Source organism: Etheostoma cragini, chromosome 6, assembly GCF_013103735.1.
Source record: "Etheostoma cragini isolate CJK2018 chromosome 6, CSU_Ecrag_1.0, whole genome shotgun sequence".
Taxonomy (NCBI): Eukaryota; Metazoa; Chordata; class Actinopteri; order Perciformes; family Percidae; genus Etheostoma; species Etheostoma cragini.
The window spans coordinates 24,729,757-24,753,233 of record NC_048412.1 but is presented as its reverse complement, the minus strand read 5'-3'; the positions used below and the strand labels follow the sequence as shown (position 1 = coordinate 24,753,233).

The 23,477-nt window shown below is 41.5% G+C and overlaps 1 protein-coding gene and 2 long non-coding RNA genes across 4 annotated transcripts in view; 2 read left to right on the top strand and 1 right to left on the bottom strand.

Moving 5' to 3' along the window:
• Positions 1-9,400, top strand: part of LOC117945615 — a 21,054-nt gene extending 11,654 nt beyond the window's left edge. Inside the window, exons 2-3 of the long non-coding RNA XR_004656847.1 lie at positions 1,776-1,783; positions 9,330-9,400. This is a non-coding gene — a long non-coding RNA (uncharacterized LOC117945615). The remainder of the gene's footprint in view (positions 1-1,775; positions 1,784-9,329) is intronic.
• LOC117945614 lies at positions 8,959-23,477 on the bottom strand. The gene is made up of 3 exons (XR_004656846.1): positions 23,467-23,477; positions 23,029-23,036; positions 8,959-9,055 (listed from the first exon to the last, which is right to left on the bottom strand). It is a non-coding gene; the product is annotated as an uncharacterized LOC117945614 (long non-coding RNA).
• Positions 18,520-23,477, top strand: part of LOC117945610 (DNA-binding protein SATB1) — a 59,973-nt gene continuing 55,015 nt past the window's right edge. Inside the window, exon 1 of one of the 2 annotated variants that reach the window (XM_034873191.1) lies at positions 18,520-18,980. The gene's annotated coding sequence lies outside the window, so the exon portion shown is untranslated. Of the gene's footprint in view, positions 18,981-21,547; positions 21,649-23,477 lie in introns of those variants that run through there. The other variant, XM_034873192.1, reaches the window with a different exon arrangement.

The window sequence follows — 23,477 nt, the reverse complement described above, 5'->3', positions numbered from 1 at the left end:
GACCAGGTTGAGTTTTGAAGACTTAAGAGGTGATATTTGGAAACCGAATATACTCAGTTTCCACATAAAAGGAGGGCATTTTCGGAAAGTGAGGACACTTTTTCAACAATAGAAGATTTTCCAAAAGTGAGTAAGTTTTAAGAAAAGTGAGGACACTTTGGGAAAATTGAGGACCTCAGCGAAAGATCATTTTGAAAAGTTGGGAAGTTTTCGAACAAGGAGGACATTTGTGCAAAGGGCTGCCATTTGTGGGGAGAATATGTAGTGTATTTTGGAAAGTGAGGACATTTTAAGAGTGTGCTGATTGTTTTTAAAAGTCCTTCGTTTTTTTTTTAAAGTGCATTTGTTTTAGAATTAAAAAACAACGACATACAAAGTGAAGTTTAGGTTAAAGTTTGAGGCTAGAGAATGCATTATGCCAGAGGAAAAATGAGAAAGAGAGAGCGAACAACAGAGACAGACAGATACAGTACAGAGGGAAAGTGTGGGAGTATATGGGAGAATTTAAAGGTTGTTTGTGTGTTGTGGGCATGGCGCGTGTGTGTGTGTGTGTGTGTGTGTGTGTGTGTGTGTGTGTGTGTAGGCGAGTGACAGTGAGGTGTCATTAAGAGGCAGTGGCAGTCATGGGTTCAGTGTGTGTGTGTGTGTGTTAGCAAGTAAGTTAAAGTCTTTTTTCATTTAGGTCTGAGTGTTTTTATATATATTATTATATGGAGGAAGAAGGAGTTGCAACTCAGTACATGCGTGTTTGCACTGGCAAATACAAATGCCCAAAATTCAAGTGTCTGCAAGTGTATTTGGCATTTATGTGATAGGATATTGGCATGTGTGTGATGTGTCACTGACCTTGATGTTTGTTACTCAGAAGTGAGCATGAGCAGACTTTAACCTCAGCTCTTCTTCTTTTCTCGCTTTCCTTCAACCACAAAGATACAGAAGATGTTCCGTTTATTCCCTATCAAACTGAAGCCTGTGCATCCTGTCTGCGCTCAATATAAATTCTGCCCATTTCCTCGAATATGACATTTAAATCTTTTTATGTAAACTTTTGTAAGAGCTGGAAGGCAGTGCGGGATTTTTTTTTTGTGCCTCTGGTCAAACTGATTTTCTTTTCACACTTTTTTTTAGATAAACCTCAGCAACAATGCAACACCTAGAAAGAAAAAAGGTTTCATATGCACATCTTGAGATATTCTCACGGTGCCGAGAGGCTGAGGATGCATAATTTTTACAGTTACTTGAATAATATCAAAACATTCACACCATTGTGACTCAACTAGTGCCCGCAGCTAAAACTGTCTTTCAGTCTCTTTGTTGTGGCATGTTTTTAATGAAATGCCCCAAATTTACCTGAAGCATTGTCACCACTTTCTCAGTTTCGTTTTGTGTAGACCATCAAACGGAAATCAACCGGGAATAAAGGTTTTCCACTGTCTGCTTTTTACATCTTTCATTATTAATAATAATAATAATACAACTTGGTTCATTGCAGTTTAATTACAAATGTGAACAATGTCAGAGCAAAGGGTGCCAAAGGGATCTTGTCTGCAGAAATCATTTCAAAAGATATTGAGCAAGGAAACATCATGTGCAAAAAAAGAAAAAATTCATAACAAAACTCCCCAGTCATAATGGTTGTAAAACCACAGCTAAGTTATAACTGTGCAGGAAGAGTGGAATTGAAAATGAATCAGGCGTGAAGTTTCTCAGCGTGAGTACAGAGAAATCACAGTGGATTCCAGAGAGAGCCCGGGAGTCAGGATTACCGTTTGAAGGCTAAATGGTGTTATCGGTTCTGATTAAGGAGCATGTACGTGGTACTCGCTCCACCTCTGAGACAGCCATGGATGTCAATAGGGCTAATTGGCTCATTAGAACAGGTATTTAACTGTGCTATAATCATTCTGTGTCATCACTTAAGCCCTGGTGGAGCATTAGGGGCTCTGGCGATTGAATACACCCCTAAACCATACAGTGCAAGAGGCTTGTCTGACAGGAAGAGTGCATGGCGGCTCATGATATCTTCTGCTGTGTGGATTTCCAGCTTTCTTCTTTTATTTTTTAAAGTGAATTTGACTTTCCAGCAAATATATGAAAGGAAGAACCTAACATTAGACTTGTTTTTAATTGGATGGTCTAGTTCTTGTATCCGCCCCATCCGTATAAAACCTGGATCTGCTGCAGCTACACAGCTATTTTCAGTGTACAGTCAAAAGTAGTATAAATATGACTTATTAAAACGTACAAAGACTAGACACCCCACATACAACACTGGATTTCCCCCAAAAATTTAAATCTTGACATTCATGAGAAAAGAAAATGTTGAACTACTATTAGTTGAACTTAGTAATTACAGTGTAAGGCAATGGACAGGTGCAGCGCGATTAGAAATCAATCACAAGTCAAGCTCTAAAACTTAAGTTTGCAAAAGAATCTTGCATTTGACTTTTAGTAATCTGTAATTAAAAAAACATGATTCTTGTTTCATGGAAAAGAGAGAGAGCTACGGAGAGGTGGACAACGCGGATGGTTTACAGAATGAGAAAACTTGTGTGTTCAGAGTAAATAAGTCACTCTGTCAGTCCCAGCCCAACACACTTTTTAAAATCATGATTTAATCTCCTGACTGTCAACAGTAACTCGTCTGTTTTTAGACTTCTTTTATTGGATTGTCTAGTTTGCGTATCTCCGTCACCAGTGTGCTAAATACAGAACGTGATGATGATGTTCACCTGTCGTACACAATGAATCTCTAACGCCAGGAACAGAGTTTAAGAGTATCAAAACCTACAAAGACTTGACACCTATTATACAACAAAGGTTTTACCCAAAAACGTTTAATATTGACGGTCACACATTTTGAACAACTAAGTGATTACAGTGGATGGCACTGAACAACAGGTGAAGCACAATTAGAAATCAAGCACAAGTCAAGCTCCCAAACTTTGTTGTAACAATGATTCTCGCATTTGATTTTTAGAATATCTGTAAAAAGAAAAAATAAGTTTAGTTCTTGTTTTGCTTTGCATGGATAAGCAAAAAAAAGGTAAGGAGAGGGAGGACAACACAGATAGTTTCCAGTATGAGAAAATATGTGCGTTTTTATTAAATCTACTTATATTGTACACAGTTGATCCAAAGTGCAATACAGGTAAGTGATGAACATTAAAACGCATATAGTAGAAAACAATAAACACCTCCATGGTCAAATTAAAGGTCAACACAGGATCTGAAGAACCCAAACCTGACCCGGGATCTCAGTCAAACCGGCCCAATTAGACTTATAGGCTTTCCTGCCATAGTCTCAGATCTGTCAATATGTCTAAAAGCAGAGTGGATCTGAATGGATCCGAGTGGACTTAATGTCAGCTGTGATCATCTGGATCATCATGATTACCGCAGAAGAAGATATTTTGTGAAATCAGTAGCTAGTCTGACAGAAATCATGCACCAAGATGACATTTGTCTTTTGGAATTTGATTCACAAAATTGGTCATATTATGATTGTCTTCTATCCATTGTCCAGTTGACTACTTTAATATATTTGTTGGTGCAGGAGGTAAAAACAGAACTTTCTGTTATTCTTTTAAATTGGGGTTGGAAGCATATCAATTTATAATTTTTGGAAATTTCTTCTACTACTTTGCACCTGTTCATAAGAAAGTATTATTATTATTATATTGTTGGTTAGTCAGGAGTGCATCATGCGGCTCTGTTGGGGTCTGTTCGGGTCGATTGTTCTTTGGATCAGGTCTAACTATCCTCCGGTCTCCTGCTATTTGCGTCTCTAAATAAAAAGTATTTACGCACAGCACTTTTTATTAGTATTTTATCTTGCGTCTTTATCATACTTTATTGTCTTTATTCAGTTCTTGTTTAGGTGGACTGTAGAAACCGAATCGCCATTCAGGCATAATCAAAGCTGTTTGTAGAAACTTGGATACAGTTCAAAGTCATTGAGTAGGGGTGTCATGGCCCAGTGTTTAAGACTCATGCTATATGACTGCAACGTCTCCAGTTCCATTCCATGAACCTTTTGTGGCATGTTATATCGATCTCTGTCTCTCTCTCTCTCGTGCGCCCTCTTTCCCCATATTTCCTGTCTAAATCTTACCTTGCACGGCATCTGTATTCTTGCGATATTACAAGATCACGCTTCAAGTGACGCACTTGTGTCCGAGCAGCAGTGGACCGAACCAATTGGCGTCTGGTGAGATGGTATTGGCAGCTATGGACGAGGTTAGGGTGTGTTTGACCGCCGCAACAGTTCAAAACAACAGTGGCAGACTTGATGGACGGATGGTTCATCCAATACGCCAGGTAATTTTTGAAAGTGCCTGCCCTTTCCCAAACAGTTTTCAATGACGGCTTCTCAGATGGTTAACAAACCATCTGGCGCGTCAGTTTAGTCTATATCTACACTTGCCTGATTTTAATGAGGAAGCACTGTCATCTGATCATAACTGTAATTGTACCAAACAGTGTAGCATGTGTTCGCCCTTCATTTCAAATAGAGGCAGATGATGTGGGTACATGAAATTGGGATCTGCAAAAACAGTCCAAATGATTTTATCACAAGGACTGCACTGAACATAACAGCCTTTTGGAGTTCTAATGTTCTTAATCAAAGTCAAATGAACAAAAAATGATACAGAAAAATAAATCTGAAAAGTTAGTTTGTTTTCCCATTTTGACAGTTCCACACATCCGTTGGAAGCTTGTGCCATCACTGCCAATGTCTTTGCTTGAAAGGGGGGGGGGGGGGGGGGGGGGGGGGGGATGGTTGTTTGTGTCCTGAGGGCTCGCGGAAGCTGGCATGGTGCTGACCATGCCGCCGTTTTCTCTGAAAGGAATGTCTGGTGTGGCATCAGTCACTGCTGGCATTCTGGAGATGGTCTGCCAGTCCCTCATCATTGTGCCACTGTTGCACAAACACACACACACATGCACAAAACATAAACTCGTCACACTCAGCTCCCACCCTGTGCATGGCAGTGATAGGCAGAGGACGAAGACCGCACATCCTTATCGACGCCAATCCAGATGAACCTACAGACACGCTTCCCCAGCACCCCAGACCCACTCGCTGCACAGTTGGCCACCATTAGCCATCCTTTAGCTATGACAGACCTAAGGCTAAGGGGAGGGGGTGCACCATTGCCAAGGTGCACCCCAGATTTGCTAAATTTCCCAGGGCTACACGGCCTCTAGGCGTACTGGCCCATGGAGACATAAGCCCCGGCCTCCCTGGAGGCTCTCGGCCAACCAAGACGCTTGGCATGGACCAAACCGCCCAATGGGAGCCGTCCAAGAGCCGTGGATGGCTATGATATGTTTCCACCGAGGGCAATTTAATCATGTGGAATTTCGATGAATGAAAGGAATGTGTTTTGCTGGGGGTGGACTGAATGAGAGCAAGTCAGGTTGCTGCTTTCACACATTACCCTTTCTCTATTCAGAAACAAGAGGATACTTCATCTAAATGAGAGTGAATTTGAGGCTCAAACATGAGGATTTTAATAAACAAAGTTACCCAATATGAAAGGCATTAAGTTTTATTCTCCTAAATGACAATAAAATGATTTTCCCAGTTGTGTAGTATATGGATATACATATATACCCTATATATAGTAAATGCAGTTACCAAAATTCTACGGGAGCATCTCTTTCTATCCAGGTCAACTGTTTCTTAAGTAAAGAGTAGTTCCTGAACAAACCTTTGACTGTGTGTTTAATGGCACCATCATACATAGCAACATAACTCAAAAGGTATTGTTATTTTTTTAAACTAAAATAATATAAAATCTGCATATCATCTTATACTGAAACCGGTGTCACTGCTCATTGATGTTGACTGAGCAAAAGCCTGATTATGTTTAGAGACTTAAAAAAAAATATATTATCCATCCAAGGTGACTACAGGATGGTTAATCTTAATGTTAGGTAAAACCCTTTTTATAGGAAAAACTAACTTTATGCTGTACTACACGGGTAAAAAACCGGGTGACCACCACAACCTGCAAGATGACGGCTATGTGACAGACTGAGACAGCCAAATGACTTTTTGGTAGTACTACTTTTACTGCAAAATATTTGCTTGAATATATGTATATCACACTTAACCTCTAATTAATCAGATTTTGAAAACCACATTTGACGAAGAAGTTACTCTCTGTGTTTAAGTTTTGTGAATATTCCCTCAAACTTAAATGTGTGCGTCTTACTTCCAGCAGCTCTGTTGAGAGTGTCTATCTGTAGAAATTGTAGTTAATAAAGAGGACACAGCTCAATGCTGTTGTAGTGAAAAGACAACAAACTTAATCAATTCCAACTGAAATGTGTTTATTGTAACATAAGAACTCTCAAAAAAGGCATTATCAAACCCACATTGTAAGAGCTCACATAGCCCATAGTGCTTTGTAAACATGCTACCAGACTAACCTCAGTTCTACGAGTAAAGTCTACGTGCATGAACGTGGCAGTGAGCGTTGTCATCTGATGTACATTGTGTGCTGTTGAATTGTCCAGTATGAGCAGAACTCTCTCTTTTACAATTTGTTAAGAATGTCATATTGTCAAATACATTACTAAAAGATGGCACACACCAAAACACAATCTCAATCAAAGGGTTAAAGGCACACTGATGAAGGATCACGATCATTTTTAAACTAGACGTGTTGTTTTTTTAATTCGCTCTGACTGCTCTGCCTTGATGGTTTTGATTAATACGGCCAGGAAATGTTTGTGAGCAAGACATATATTGCGATTCATCTGCAAAATAATCCAATCATTACCAACTAATGACAGGGGGGGGTGAAAAATGATGCGAGCCCGCAGTGGCTCCCCAACATGCATCAGGGCCCCACCGACGCAGAGCATTGGAGGCCCCACCTGTCACAACGATGCAGTAATTGCATTGTGGGCTCTCTCCTCTCTTCGGCGCTCGCTCCTCTCTTCCCCATCCACCGCCGTTCAGCTGCGAAGACAATGCTCGTCTTAATGAAGCCGTCTGACGAGGTAGCAATTACAGACTTCTGTCACTGTCACTGGGGCAACTAGGGAGGAGGTGGATGGGGGGGGGGCGGGGTGGAGGATATCTCACCCCTAAGGGCTTCTCTACACCGCTGTGTTGCGCTGGATGGCAGGGTGGCTAAGCTCCTGTCAAAGGCAACTTGAGAGTGTGAGCTGGATCAGAGGTTTACTGTATGAGTGATTGTGGGAATGAAGTGATGCATCGCAGCGGTATGGAGATGTCTGCGGATTGACGGATGATCCAGTGACACTTCGGTACACACTTAAAAATGAAGCAGTGCTTCCATGTGCAGTAAAACAAATCCCTAAACTGGTCTGAGAATTTTTTAGGTGACTTTCTTTAAACCAGCTGAATTCTCTCATGGATGTGGTAAAAGTTCTGTTTTACCCCAACAAAGATTACACAGGTTTTACATATGAAGATCAGTTGACTTACTTGTTACAAACACGGGGCATAGAGTTTACAAGACATATGCATTTACCAGGCAGGAAGGGTCTGATGAAGGACTACATTATGGGAAATAATAATTTTTTAACCTTGACCCAAATTACAGGTTATCCAGAGTAACAAGGACAGTTTCGAGCTAGAGATTTTGCTGATTTGTTTTTTGTTTTTAATTTCTAACTTTTCAGAGCTGCACGCACCCAAACTAATATTCCATTCACATCTGTTGTACTGGTGTGACAGCTGAAATAACAGAAACGGATAATTTTGTGTAAATTGGGTGAACTGACCCTTAAACCCAATGCACATCATTGATTCAGGGTTCGACATGGTTGAACAAACAACTCACACAGTAATGCATTGATTTACATTGTTTTGTTTTTTTAATCTGGTAAATGGACTAGCGGTTACATTTTTAGCATTCGTTCCACCCTATCCAGTCACATTCAGTGGAAGAATGCTATAGCTCGCCATTTCCAAAGCCTCTGTAACAGAATTAAAACAGTGAGCATTAAAATGTTGCTCTCAATTCATGCACAGGTGCCATCCTAACTTAGTCACCAAACAATGAATTCAACTCTCCTAACCTGCTGTGTCTTTACTCGCTTAGCAACAGACATTAAGAACACAATTAGGTTAGCCAATCTTTGCTAAAAATGTATGTAGAATTTGAAATTCTTCTGGTTGCATTGGTATCAAAAGTCATGGTGGCTAAAAAGGAGATGTTCATAAGAGGCTTAAAGGCATTCCAATTCTTAATGGTAATGTGATGGATGCAACAGTATAACATGGCATTGCAGATCTGGATAAATGGTTCAGTACATATATAGCCCTGTTAAAAGATACAAGCAGCCTCTACGTTCCATGGTAAGGGAAACAGCTGGAGAAAGAGTTTTACCGAATTCATTAATTTAGTGTGAGGGAAAACAGTTGGAACCAGGGTCCAAAATTAACCTCATGGTTTATCAGCAAATGGCAACCAGCTAAGGGGGAAACCGAACACAAACCAACGAGCAGGTACTATTTATCGTGTACCTGAGGCAAACGCTGCAGCTCTTTGTATCGGCGCCGAAGTACATCTCTCTGTTCATATTATGTTAAATATACTTTCACCATGGTCTTCATGTTTTAGGTTGGTCTACTGCACAACGTCTGTGGTACCCGGCTCGATAAAGCAAGCATTAGCGTAGCGACGGTGGACATTGATTAATCAAAGCATTCTGGTACAATTAGTGACCGTCATACGACGGTGTGCAGAGTCAATGCAAAATAAAATGTGGTTAATTAACTACTACGAGTTTGTAGTATTGTATGCCTATTTCAACAGCACGCCAATGGCGGCTAACCCAATTCATTTTATTCACCAACGTAGATTTCTACTCGCATTTGGCGGGTGGTTGGGAATAATTTTGGACCCTGGTTAGAACTTATATACATGGACATTAAAGGGCCCATATTATAAAATAACCACTTTTTCTGGAACTTGTGGTGTTATTTTGTGTCTCCAGTGCTTCCTCACGCATACATCCATGCTGTTTTGAGTGAGATATGGTTTTCTGAATGTATCCTTCCTTCAGTCTCTGGGTGAGCTGGTCAGAATTGGCAGGGCCCTCTACGTCATTAGCCAAAATATTCGGTGTGTGCTAATCACTTTAGCTTAACCACAAAGCTGCGAGACTTCTTCTAAACAAGGGGTGGAATACCTGCAGACGATGGATCGGTAGATGTTTGCTTGCCACCTACCACCAGATCACCTACAAAATCCTGGTCCTCACCTACAAAGCCCTCCACCATCTGGCCCCCTCATACCTTAATGACCCCCCCCCCCCTTCCAACCCTCACGGTCCCTCAGATCCACCTCAGCCGGTCTCCTCTCCATCCCCAAGTCCAACCTCTGCAGCTTTGGGGACAGAGCCTTCTGCACCTCTGAGTCTCTCACCATCTTCCACTCAGACCTCAAGACCCATCGCTTCAACTCTGCCTATCCATAGCCCCACGTCCCCCCTCCTTTTCATCTGAATCTTGTTTTGTGTTGTTTTGTTTTCTACCATGCCCTGGAAAAGCGCTATACAAATTCACTTTCTTGTCATTATTATTATATAAGTAGTTCTATACATTTTCTTTTGTAGATTAGGGTGAAGTTGGGTGTGTTGTAGCAGTGCTTTGCCATTGAGAACGAGGTGGCTAACCGGCTAGCAACGCTAGCTTCTAGCTAACGATACCTAACTATTGCGCATGTGCGACTCCCAACAAAGATAGGATAGGAATGAATGTGTTTATTCATAATAATGTATCAAAGGAAATCATTTATTTTTACAAAAAAACACAGTATGTTCTGCAGTTACATCCATTGAGAATAAATTTAGTTGCACAATTTAAACCTCTCCAGCAAACATACAGTACACCTAACAACATCATTTGTGTACTTAACTTTGCCCACACAGCAGTTTAACAATGCCGTGCCTTCTCTCTTGTGGTGGCGGTGGAGAAGTGCACATGCCTTTGCTTTGGGAGATCTGGGTTTGATTCCCCCTGCGGTACATCAAGACACTCAACACCTACTGGCTCCAGAGGTGTGTGGCCTCTAACATATAATTTCAAGTCGCTTTGGCTAAAAGTGTCAGCTAAATGATATGTATTGTATTATTCTCTTAACAAAACAGTAATTTAATCAATGTCTTAATGCTATGCTTCAGTGTTTTGATGCTTTAAAGTCAAACCTGTTTGCAAAGTACCCTATTTTACACACACACACACGCACACACACGCATACACACACACACACACACACACACACACACACACACACACACTTCCTTTCACTCTAAACAGGTGTGCCCTGTTCATGCCTACCTGCCCTACATAATTATGTAGGACCATGACATGGTTCTTCAACTAAACAAAGTAGCGTCATCCTCTATTCCTCCTTTTTGCCTCTTTATTAGAATAGACATCACTGTCCCCTCCCGCTTTTTTTGATATATATTTTTTACCAAACAAAATCCAAATATTTCAATACTTTGTGGTTTGTCATATTAGTTATGAACTTAGGCAAATGTATTTCTTTATTTCTCCTTTCTTTTGCCAACTTTTTTAAAATATCTGTTAATTTCTTTGCCAAAAATGTGCACATTTTGCAGACATACTTCTGCTGGCAAGAGAGGTTGACAGGTTGTATCTCTGGTATTGTGGTCATAGCTGTAGGGGTTTAACCAATATGGGTTTCTAAGGGCTGATACATGCAGCTGATATTAATATATTTGACTGTGACAATTTGACTGCCAAAATATTTCCAGACATCTGGCTTTCCCTTCACAGATTTCTTCAGGTTGCAAGAGCCTCTGAAACAGCATTTGAACCATCATGTGACTCTACACTCACACACTGAGCTGTTATTTCTGCATCCATGTTCTGCAACTCTGCTGCAGAGATTACCAGCTACCTCCAGTCTACAAACCTGTACTGTGCTCTACAGGCTGCTGCACCTACAGTAATGTCATCCTGTTGTCAAATAGAACACGTTGTATTTTAAGATAGAGGATACAGATGTTAATACAGGAAGTTTATCTAAAGTCTTTTATTGGCCCAGTCTGGATAATTAAACTTTGAAGTTGATGTTTCTCATACCTACTCTTTTAATAGATATGTTGTATGTTTACTGCTTGTAAAGAGGTGCCCGAGCCAGGCAATTCACATACCAATGAAATATGCTCTTACATTTTGCTCATCAGTTTGATTTCTGTGGCTTCCCCAATCACATGGCGACCAATCTTAACCATCAACAACTCAGCAGCGAGTAGTTGTGCTTGTTCAGGAGAGCAGCTCCCCTCTACCTCGATCCTGTCATGACTCTTCACTAAGCTTTCCACTTATGCCGACCATACACCAAACACCTTTTCAAGCGATTCCGCTGTCGTAGTCAAATTTCCAATATGAAAATGAAATCATAAAAGTCTCGCTAAAGTTGGGGCGCACTCCCATCGTGTCAATTGCTTGTTGTAAGGTGGTCATAAAACTCAGTGTGACTGTCTTAAGTCAGTCTTTTTCTTGTCTTGATGTTCCGACAAAGTCAAACATGTTTAATATTGTCGTAAGTTTTAAGTCTTGGTAGTAAAATCCTATAGCCTGTGACTACGAACTCACTCATCATTTTTTTGCTTGTGGAGGAATCTAAAGCTTCATGGCCTGCCGTGCTTTATGACGTTTACTAATCTATGATTTAACAGTCACTTTTTAAGAGAGGAGTTGCAAATGCCTAAAAATAGCACTCTGGGATATATACTGTAAGGTATTTGAGTGAAGAATTATTCTACAAGACACAACCAAACCATTACATATAGAAACTTAAATGGCGTAGAATTTCACTGCAGTTTGTAACGACTGATATGTAAATCTGGTTGTGGAAGAAGCTGTTTATATAGTGGCCGATAACAGGACGCAGCTACTTTGAAAAGATATAATTTTAAATAGATCATTTAAATGAACAATACTTGGTGAACTGCCTGAACCTTTTTAAGAAACTATTGAAGGCCTCATTAGTTTGAATTGACGTTCCAATGACATATCAGACCCATATTACCTGCAGTGGCTTACCAGAGCCCCTCAGTTCACTCAGACATAGACAGACCATTGTTCTAAATAGCACTGCTCTGAATGTCCACTGTAGGTTGTCTGTGATTGAGTAATGAGTGCACAATCAAATTCAGGAGATGCAGAGGGCAGAGGAAGTTCAACTTTAACTGAGTTTCTGAGATTCTGCGTCTTTCTGCGACTTCTATCCTCAACTGAGTACTTCTGAGTTGCAAGTTATATTTTTTTTGACAGAAAGAGTTTACACATGATGGCGAATTGAAATGACTCAGAGTTAAAATCCCCCTAAACTATTAGCACACAAAGTTACTTTAGTTTCTCTCTCATCTTTCTCTGTCTCTGTCAGTGATTCATCTTTTACAAGTTAGTGAAAATTTCCCTGTTGCTTTCCACCTGGTTACAACTGACAGCCGTAGATAAATCCCACCCACATATCTCACTTTAAATTACCAGTAATCAATCTGTTATTTCTTTATCACCTTTATCCTGATACTCCGAGCATCATTTTCTCTTGACAGCCAGCACTAAACTGTGATTGATTGACAAACTTCAGAAGTGGACCTGAAAACGTTGCTACTCACACGTTAACCCTGCAGCTCGCCGAGGTGTACATTAGTGTGTAATAGGCGCTATTAATAAAGCCAAGCCATGCGTGACTCGACTTTCTCTCTGCAGCCGCCTCTGATGGCTGACTCCTTACCGGGGATTCAGTTGTGTGAGTTTGGATCAGTCTAATCACATTTGTTTAATTAAGCACAGCTAATAGACTCTCCAGGAGATAGGGTGTCTCACTGTGACGGCAGTGCTGCATTTAGATGCATGTCAAACACAGAGACTCTGTATCGCTGCGGCTCCCATGGCTCTGTAGTGGTTGACGTGCCCGACATCCAACCATGTTCGCAAGCCTGACACAAACAAGCTAGGGGTTAAATGATAAGTCTAATGTGAACTTTCCTCTTGTAGTGGTTGTACCGAGCTTGGTTGTAATGTAGCCTGGTCCTACCAGACTCTGGCACATTAGCACCATTAGTACCAGTCTCTGGCACATTGTACAGAGAGTCTGGCCACTCTCCATTAACATGTGTTAACTTCCTTGAAGGCGGGTACTGTTTAGTTTAAAACTCTGGATCTGGATCTGCCATAACTAATTGCCAATGTTTGGTCGTGACGTCGGCTTAGCATTGCTAGCGTTAGCCTTAGCCAACTCCTTCACAACTAACAGAGCTAGAAAAATAACTTTTGCCAAACACCGTGGGGAGGAGGGCTACAACATCATGGCCACCAACAAAACTCAGCAAAGATGGTTCTTGCTCAGGCTTTAACTTCTGGATATTCGGCAGTGTTGACACAACGGACCAAATGACATCGCTTGCATCTTTCTTCACCGCCATTAGTATAGAACCCACCAAAGGTTAAAGAACCTCAAGGTCAACGTTGCAACGTTGATTTGAAAACATCTCAAACATGCACTTCTCTCCTGACACTGCCATGACAGAAAATGTGTGAGTCGAATGTCTTTTGCAGGCCAGTGGAATCACTCTTAAAGTAAATCATTTTTGTTTAATGATTTAATACCGTTAGCTGGTAGTTCAGACATAAACACATTACTCGACAATATAGATTCCCATGTGATATGTGCATTATCCATGATATCCAGCAGCACACATGCACTGCTGAAGCGTCTGTCCATTCTTTCCACTAACCTCTGTTACAGTATCATTATCTTCAGAACAGCTGCAGACAAAAATCATTTTTTGCACACTTTATAATAGGCATTGAAGCAACATTGTAAAAATCTTTTGATACATCTGTTTAGTTTGCCCACGCTCACCAAAGCTCTTTCTCTCTCTCTCTCTCTCTCTCTCGACAGTGGGACATTTGGGTGAATGACTGCGTTAGGCGATAACTCCTCACTAAGTACCCAAGAGAAAAAAAACATGGCAATTTGTTAGTGACTCTAACTCACTCTTTCTCTCTAAGTCAATGTAGATTTTTTACATTTGATTAAAATGCATATGTATCTGTGTCCTAACAAAGCCGAAAGATTGATAAAAACTGCAGAAATGATTAAAATGGTTGGGAAATATTTGCAGGTCAAGTTACAGTCAGAAATGTCCATGGTTAAGAGAAATAATTACAATAGGGAAAAATTGCTGTCAAAGAATCCACCAACCAACAAAATAAATTAAAATCAAATTTGAGGACTGCTGTTGCGACCCACTAAGGCAACAGTTAATACATAGCATCAACATTCAAATAGTCTCACGACTTAAAGAACATCCCTCCTGGGGATCCATAAAGTTTTATTTTATACCATGTGATGCAAACTCAAAAGCGGAATTTACCAAACTGTCAGCTAGTTTAACAATGATCCTTGTTGATCCACCTGTTCAAAGGATTTGTTCTCTGGTCAAGGGGTAAGAATCTAAAGATAATCCACGTTTTATAGGCGGTCTAGTCTATGTCCACGACGTTCCACTTTCCCCCCATCCTAAAATGCTGTGTAGACGCGCCAGACCCTCCTATGTGGTGCGGTGGAAAAAGGTCCGGCAATGGTTTAACTCAGTAGTTCCCAATCTTTTTCATGTGAAGGGCCTAAACTGACGCAAATTAAGACCCCCATTTGTCCATCCAAGGGTCCAACCATCTGATAGGATATTTGCTTTAAAGATGTTTTATTACAGAAAGTGTATTAAACCCATGATCATAATGGGTCATGTGTTACTTATGGATGAAGTTAGAGATGGATTCCCTTTTTTGCCGGGGACACCCTAAAACACACCCTGAGCATCCACAGACCCCACTTTGGTAACCATTGGTCTAATTAAAAGGAAACTATGAGAAGAGGCATCAAACTGCAGCCTTCACAGTTTGATTGACAGGTGATCTCTGGTGAGAGTGTTTCAGAAACACTTCAGTATTCCTGTAGAGTGAAACCAGCAACTTTCCACTCATGGAGTCCTCTAACATCTGGGCAGATGCCACCCATGTTCAGCTGATGCTCTCCCTATGCAGTGATGTACTAAGTGACATTAAGCTGCCACAGCTGATGGGACAGTTCCCACCCGATAGTCAATACACTTGTGGGTAGTTTTCTTTCGCCCAGCTGACTGACATATCATTAACAGCTGGAGGCGTGTGCGCTTTGGAGGTGCCGCTGTGGGTCAGCTTTTATTGTTCTGATTGGCTCTCATCTCCACTGTCCTCCTTGGCAGCATGCAAATGAAGATTAATAGAATTTCATTTGAGAGGTGAAGTACCAATGTTTCAAAACTCAAAGAGGGGCTGAGTGGAAAAGCGAGGAGGAAAAGACACAGAAATCCACACTTCAATTTTAATTTCTGCTGAGGTGATCAGAGGGGGGTACTTACCCCGGATCAAGCCAATAGACAAGTTTTAGTCTCCTCGGGAATCCTTGTTAATCTTTAAAAAGTGAGCAACTATAAAAGAGCTACTGAAGACTTTTGCCAAGGCTAACCACACAACCAGAGCAAAAAAATAAAGTGGCTAAGCATTCCACATTTAGACGAGACGTCTGTCTTTTAGCTCTTGGGCATCTTTTTGAGACAAATTACTTTCAGTAGTCAATAGCCTGTAATTAAAATATACCCACTTGATGGAGAAGCAACAGTGTCTCTCTATTTAGTTATGGGTTGGAAAGATTAATTCTGGGGTGTATACCCCTTGTAATTTTCCAAGTGCTGTTTATTGTTTTTGGGGGAAAAGAAAAAAGTGCAGATGATTGAAATGTCTCAGCTCAAGGTCTGCTTTGATTTGTTTACACACACACCAACAAACACACACATACACACACTTGGTTCTCTTTTTTGTGCTTTACCCTTTTTATGCTTCGGCAACATAGATGCACATTATCAATTAGTGTTGACGTTTTGAAACGTGTCCACAGCTCCCACGCGTAGCTGACTCATTAATAATCTTCACTGTGTTTGAATGCAAAGGCCAGGGGTTTGCTGCTGCTTTTTTAAAATCTAAAGAATCCTAAATATTGTCACAAGCAGCCCGATGCAAACATGTTAGAACCCAAAGTAGAAAAAAAGTGTGGCCATCATTAGCTGCCCTTCTCTCCTCTTCTCTCACTCTGCCTTCTTCAGGATGAGACACACCGGTCCCCCTTGTGGTCAAGGTGACAACTGCAGCACATGTGGGCTTCAGAGGCTGCAACATGAATTGTTGGATAAAACACAAGCTGCATTGAAGTCACCAGCTGTTGTCCGTAATGATGAAAACATCCCTAACTTAGCATGAATTTATAATTATGCAAAAAGGAAATTTGAATCTCTTTACTGGAACTTTTCAATTCACATTCAATCTCCCAGGAGAGAGCTGGTGTGAATCATATGCAGTGTGTGTGTGTGTGTGTGTGTTTGTGTTTGTGTGTGTGTGTGTGTGTGTGTGTGTGTGTGTGTGTGTGCATGTGTGAGGGTGTGATTTTTTTTCTATCTCACTCTTTTTTATTTAAATCCAGATCTCAGATGCTTCATAATGAAACTTTTGTGGAGTCCCAAAACCACAACAAATGAACTTTTCTGAGAAGTATTTGTATGGATCCGCTTACGATAAAGGCTCCAGTCCTTCTGTGTCTCCTCTGATGAATATACTGCAGACCATTGGAATGATTTTAACGCTTTTTCAGACCAAAAACCTTTTTCTGCCGCTCTCACCTTGTCTTCTCTTGTGTTTGCTTTCTTTAGCTCTTTTTCACCTTGCTAATTTTATTTCCAATGGGACGTGTAAATTAAGTGTACACGTAAATGGATCAGTGTGTTATTTATGCTAAACCTGGTAAGAGAAACACACTCACATTGTAAGTAAACAGCTGCATTACCTGTGGGCTCCTGCACACCTGCTAGTGCAGAGCAGTTAGCCTGTCTGCAGATGCTAACTGTCAATCATTTTAACACACACACACACACAAAAAAAAAGCACATGCACAACAAATGAGCATACATATGTGCAAGGGTGCACGCAAATCCAAAACACACGACACAAAACATGTGTATTCAAACCATAATATGATACACACACACACACACACACACACACACACACACACACACACACGCACACGTACATCTACAAAGACATGATGAAATCTACCAGAATAAATGAAGGGGAATTGTTTATTCATGCATAGAGCATTTTTAATCTATAGTGGGGAACATTACTATATAACATATAGAGGTAGAATCATCATGAAAAGAGGTTTCTTACTCTCCATTCAGTCGCAATATGTCAATATGTCTTTATTAAGAGTAATTTAATTTACCACTCTCAGGAACTTAAAGTTTTCTTGTCTAATTTCAGACTTTAGTAAGAAAAAAAGCGACTTATATGCTACACTTTACATACAGCAGTCAATACAGTAACAGCTGAATATCAATGAGAAAAGCCCAAATGCATGTAGACAGTGTGAGGGCGTCTCTCCGTTATCTGTCCCTGTCCTCGGTGCCTCGGCGGATTCAGCTGTAGGCTGTGTTCTTAAAGATGTCCAAGAAAAGAAAAATCTAATTATTCTGCTCTCTACGTAATTTTATTTTTTTTTAACAAATTTGCATTCCTTTAGCTTTATTTTTTAATTTTTTGGATAGGCCCGCGGCAGGATTCTTATATGTGATGGAGAGGGTAAGTGTGTTTATGTGTGTGTGTGTGTGTGTGTGTGTGTGTGTGTGTGTGTGTGTGTGTGTGTGTGTGTGTGTGTGTGTGTGTGTGTGTGTGTGTGCGTGTATGTGATGGCCGGAGTTAAACTAAGTTGTCACAGAAAAAAAGCAACAGCTGGCGTTGGGAAAAAATAAATAAAAAGAATAGTAAGTCGGCGTCAATAATGATGCATTGCAAATGTTCACTTCCGAAAAGTCGTAATAATAATTATTTCCCACTTTGAAAAAGCCTTGTTTTAATTGGAGGAATTAATGGGGAAAATAGCTTTCGGCAAACAGAGCAACAGAACAGACTGCAGTGTTAGCCTTTCTCTCAACAAGCATCGAACTTATTTTTTATTTTTTTTGTGTGTTTGCACACTTCGGCATTCAAACACATCGACTTGTATTAATTAAACCGCTATTTTCCACCTGTGGGATCATCTGATGTGGGCTAATGTAAAGCCGAGCAGACTTCACCGGGCTCTATGGTTTTACATTCCACTCAGGTGTGCGGGGAGGAAAGCTGGCAGGTTGCCCTCCGCCGTTCAAACAACAGCCTTCCACTCCATACGGAACAAAACGCACGCTGCTGCGCGCAATCTACTGTTTAGCGGACTTTTTCCCCCTTCTACTCCTTCTTCTTGACATGCAAACATGTGGCGTGTAAATATGAAAATGAATGAGTGTGAGAGCTCTCTCTCTCTCTCTCTCTCTCTCTCTCTCTCGCTCTCTCTCTGTCTCTGTCTCTCTGTGTGTCCCCGGAGAGCAGCGCGTCGGAGAGGAGCGGCTGTAAAAACCAAAGTGGGGCAATGAGACAAGCTGCGCCACAGCTGGCAAATCATCGATTTGAGCATCAGAAAACGGGGAGGGGCGGTTCGTTTACCTGCCGCCCCCTCTCAAAGCAGCCCTCCTCGTGCACATGCCGCTACTCTCCCCTCCTCTACTTCACCTCCGCTGCCCGCAGCGCACGGTCGCTCACAATCTCTGCGCTTCATCCGCCGTGCAGCCATTGCGCTCCCCAACTTCAACCTCCGCCGGTGCGCTTTCTGCAAGACGACTCCCCCTCCTCCTCCTTCTTCTCCTCCTCCTCCTCCTCCTTCATTAGGACTTTTGACTTAAAAAAAACCAAACACAGTTTTTCCTCCCACAGAGCAGTTGCCTATTTTTTTGGGATCTCTCGTCGTGGAGCAGTAACAAGAGGTTCCTCAACTTTTGATGGAAAACAAGAGGTCGGGCGACTGCTGACTTTAAAGGTACGGTCCCGCAGTTCGTTTGTTCTCTGTGATCTGTCTCTGCTGTTAGGCTTTCACGTGCGTCTTCATACTGTCTCTGCATATGTTTTGAAATCACATTTATAATGTTCGCACGACGCGTAAAAAAATAAAATAAAATAAGGTGCATCTCCGTCGGAATTAGAAGAATAAACGACTCGGTTCTAAAGAAATTAAAATCTATTTCAAACACCCGTCTTCCAAATCACTTTAAACCCACACAGAGCAAAAGTGGCTGCTGGGATTTAATATTTCATAAAGAAGGGAGAAAGAAAAATATAGAATATGCATGTCATGCTTAGTGGGAACGCATTTAGGACTTCATTTTTTGTAGTTGTTGCAGAAACAGGCCTGTGTCATTTCTGCACGAATAAGCAAAGCACTCGTGATATTCGCGGGGTTAAGTACATCCATCTCCTCTAATTCATTTAACAACTTCTTTAGCGCGCGCGGCGCAGGGACAAGAAGTGATGCTGCAGCCACCGCTGCTTCCGACCTCAGGGTTTTAAAGTTGCTTAAGAACCCCCCCCCCCCCCCCTCAGATTATGAATCTTAAAGACATTTTATTTTTTATTCTTTACATTGTTTGTCAAGACTTGGTTTTCCATTTTACTTTCTTATTTTTGACTCATTATAACGAAGTGCGTGTTGACAAGCCACACAGTTGTTCCCAAAGCGCTGACATGATGTCCATTAGAAATGCTAAAGCTATTACAGTCCAAGTGCCCATTTACTTTTACTACTTTTTTTATTAGGGCCCTTAGAGCCGCTTCATTTCTTCTCTCCATATACTTACCATTTAATAACGTGTCAACTTGCTTCAACACTTTCATTGCTGTGGCATGAAGCACTGGCTGAGCTCAACAAAGTCAAACAAACTAAAGGTGGAACAGAGTGACAGGGAAACAAACAGTTAATGCATTTCTTGTTTTCTTTCTGCAAGACTTGGTGTGATGTGATGATATGGAGAATGCTGTTTGGTCCGCCTTGTGGCTTTTGTCACAGTGCTGATAAAGTAATTTCAGGTACAACCAGACCTGCGTGTGTGTGTATGTGTGTGTGCATGTGTGTGTTTGAGAGCTATATAGACAGAGAGAGCAGTTATGAGAAGATGTATTGCCATCTTAAAACTGCGTGGGCACTGATGTGCTGTGGTTTACAGGTTTTGTAAAGGTTTCACTCTCCGCTCCTGTAGAAAATAGCTGACATTTCACACATCGACACGGCCAGTGGCTTTCCCTCTGATTATTTATACATAGTAGATATCAGCATGAACACACTCACCTGAAATAGACTTTTCAGAGTTTGTATTCTGGGTGTAATCTGTCATGAGGATTATATTTGCTCATTTAGCCATGATGCTCTGGGAAAATAATCATGGAGTGAGGAGAAAATCTCAATAACATAAAGGCGTAGATGTCTGTATTAAATCAGAAACTTTGATCAGGTGAATTATTCTGAAACGGTCCTCGGCCCCCGGTGTCACTCGGCCTCCTGTGTTGTTTATCATCTTGCTGCTGCTGGTGGGGGGGCCATGCTTGACCTCGCTCACGTGATCACGAGGTCAACCTTTTCCCCTCAGCATGGAAAAAAAAAAGGTTACCGACACAGCACCGGTGTGCTTCTCTATCCTTTTACCGTTGCAGATCTGTGGCGGTGCACGATGCTGTGGCTTATATGGTCAGTGTCTTTGACAGCAATGACACACAGCCTTTTTCCTGTCTCAGGCTGCCATGCATCACTTCTTGTAAAAAGTCCTCAGACAAGACGAAAGTCTCAGAAAACCCAAAAAAACTTCTCGGTTTTACTCTGAGTCTTCATTAGAAACACTTATTTTTTGATCAGCTTGTGGTTGTTAAAAGTGACACAAACAAATGTCCAATAGCAGATCAGTCTGTTAAAAAAATAAAAATAAAATCAAGTCTCTAGGTAAACTCGTTTGGCTGGATTGATAAGAATCAAAAGTGTGAGGATGGCGACAGCGTTGCGTTCGACACAGGTCACACACGTGCAGCTGTAAAGCCGTAACATCTGCCGCAGCTTATTAGCGCCTAATTAATTCCTTTGAATGTTTTCTGTCATGTTCACAGTTCTTACAATAACCCTTTTGTGGTTTACAATTAGGAAGACATCTCGGAATACACCAAAGTGTTTCCACTTTCTCGTCTTCTAACTTGCAGGTTTAACATTGTTACATTCAGATTCCGCCCCCCCCCCCCAGAGCTTAGTTTTGTTTTCATTGCAACTAATCGAAACTAGTGCACGCTGCATTGACTTTAGTGTAGTATCGTACTAGCAGGAAATCATCTTGTAAGGTTCATAAACAGCAAGGGATCTTTTTCCTTCTAAATCCCAGGGACACATTCTGCATCACAGTCCTTCAACTGTCACTTCAGGTCGTCGGGTTGCAGGTGTGCAAGCTGTGTGACAGGAGGGACGGCGACTTCTGTGTATCACCAGTTAAACCTTGTACCCCTGTAGACCGGCTTAGTTAATAGTACAACACAGCGGCTGCGTGTCGCCGAGTGAGTCAGTCTCAGGATAACAGACGTCGCGGAGCAGGTTGTCAGACGAGAGCCGAGAGTAGATGACAAAGTTCGCCCCGTGACCCAGCGAGACCAATTAAGTCTGCACATTGGAGAGAGCCCAGGTGATTTCTTTCCTCTGATTTTTTTTTGTTTTCTATTTGCTCTGAAGCCATATTGCTTCACCACTCTGATTTCAAATGGAGCTAAGCATCTAAATCTCTGTTTGATTGCTTACAGGAAAGTAACAATGACCAGGGAAAGTGTTGTCGCCACTCAAACAGAAAACAGAGCCTCTGTGTGTTTGTAACACCGTCTCAGCAGAAGATGCCGATTTTTAAAAACCTCTACTGTTGAGCATTTGCTGGGTGTTAAGAGCATGGGCCGTGCCTCACTGTGCTGAGACTGATATCTCGGCTAAAACCATTAATCGTCTTTCTTTACCACCTCGATAATTATCTCTGTAGCAAAATAACAGCTCAGCAAACAGTGAAATTATACCTGTGGTAGGGAGCAGAGTAAATACCTGTTTAGCTGCCAGCAAATGTATTTATTAGACTGTCGCCAGTAAAAAAAGAGGCCTGTCTCGTTTTTTAATGTGTGGCTCTTCGGGGATTCCACCCGTCCACCCCCCCCTCCACCCCCCCATCCCTCCTCTGCATGAAATAGCTCTGTTATGATTGCTAATACAAGAGAAAGATAACAATGATTCCCAGCTTCTTCTTTTTTTTTTTTTTTTTAAGACAAGTTGCAACTAGTTTGGAAAAGAGGCTGCTGTCTTGATAGGGACTGCTGCATTCCAGACCCCCCCCCCCCCTCGACAGTTACAGACATACCACCCTGGGTGAGTGCTTAGTGTGTGATTCGGGAGTTACAGCTCATTTTGTCATTATGTGGAAAGTTCTTTATAAAGATGAGGGGTGGAGGGAGTGAGGGGGTTTTGTTGTCCCAGCATGTTGGACTGCATTTATTCTGGCGCATGCTTTGAATACTTTTGATCCAGATTCCTCGGCTTGGCGATAAAAGCGCCACATTGTTTTTTTTTGGGTCCTGACAATCAGCCCCGTTCGTCAAATTGGTTGGCGTGTCCTCCCCGGGAGATAGAAAACCCCAAAGACCGTCACGTCAGTTTTGTCACGCTTTTACACAATGACATCCCTCCTATGTTTCACTTTATTTATTTTTTGTGTTCCTATATTTTTTTTTAGCTTCAGTCTTCATGCTACCATGGCAAATATAATTTAAGCAAGCATACACATCTAAGTTTTCACCATTCAAATCACGTTATTACAGGTCTTGTCGTATGTTTGTATTTTTGTTCTTGAGAGGGGAAAAAACCCTCATTGTCTTTTATTCCGATGCTTGTCTTTATCCAATCTGTGTAGGTTTTTCTGAGTCTTTGTTTATTGTAAAAAAAGGACAGCGATTTAGAGGAAAGCGCATCACGCTAAGATCAGGTTGTTAATACCCACCCACATACTCCAATGAAAAATTTCAACAGATACTGTATTCTCTGTCTTTGTCTCACACACACACACACACACACACAGACACACACACGCACACACACGCCTTATCAACTGTTTTGTTTGTCAGAGGACGGATGATGCATCCTTTGACAAGGGCTTAAATATGCAAAGAGAAATATGTAGATAAAGAACCCCCATCCTTGTCTGCACCTCTTAGTCAATACTTCTGCCTAAGCCTCGATATTAAGAGCCGCTTTCCCCACACGCTCACATCCCATCACTCCTTTCACCTCAGCGTACAGCGCTACCTCTCCCACACCGAGGCGAGTAACACCATCCCATCACCTGCCTTCATTTCTTTTAACACTTTCGAGAACTCCCCACAAGGCCAGGTTTCTGTGCCCTTCACTGCCCCCCCCCCCCTTCCCCCATACTTCAGGAAAAACCACAGCAGGATGTAGCGACTTTTCTCACTCCTTCAGTCT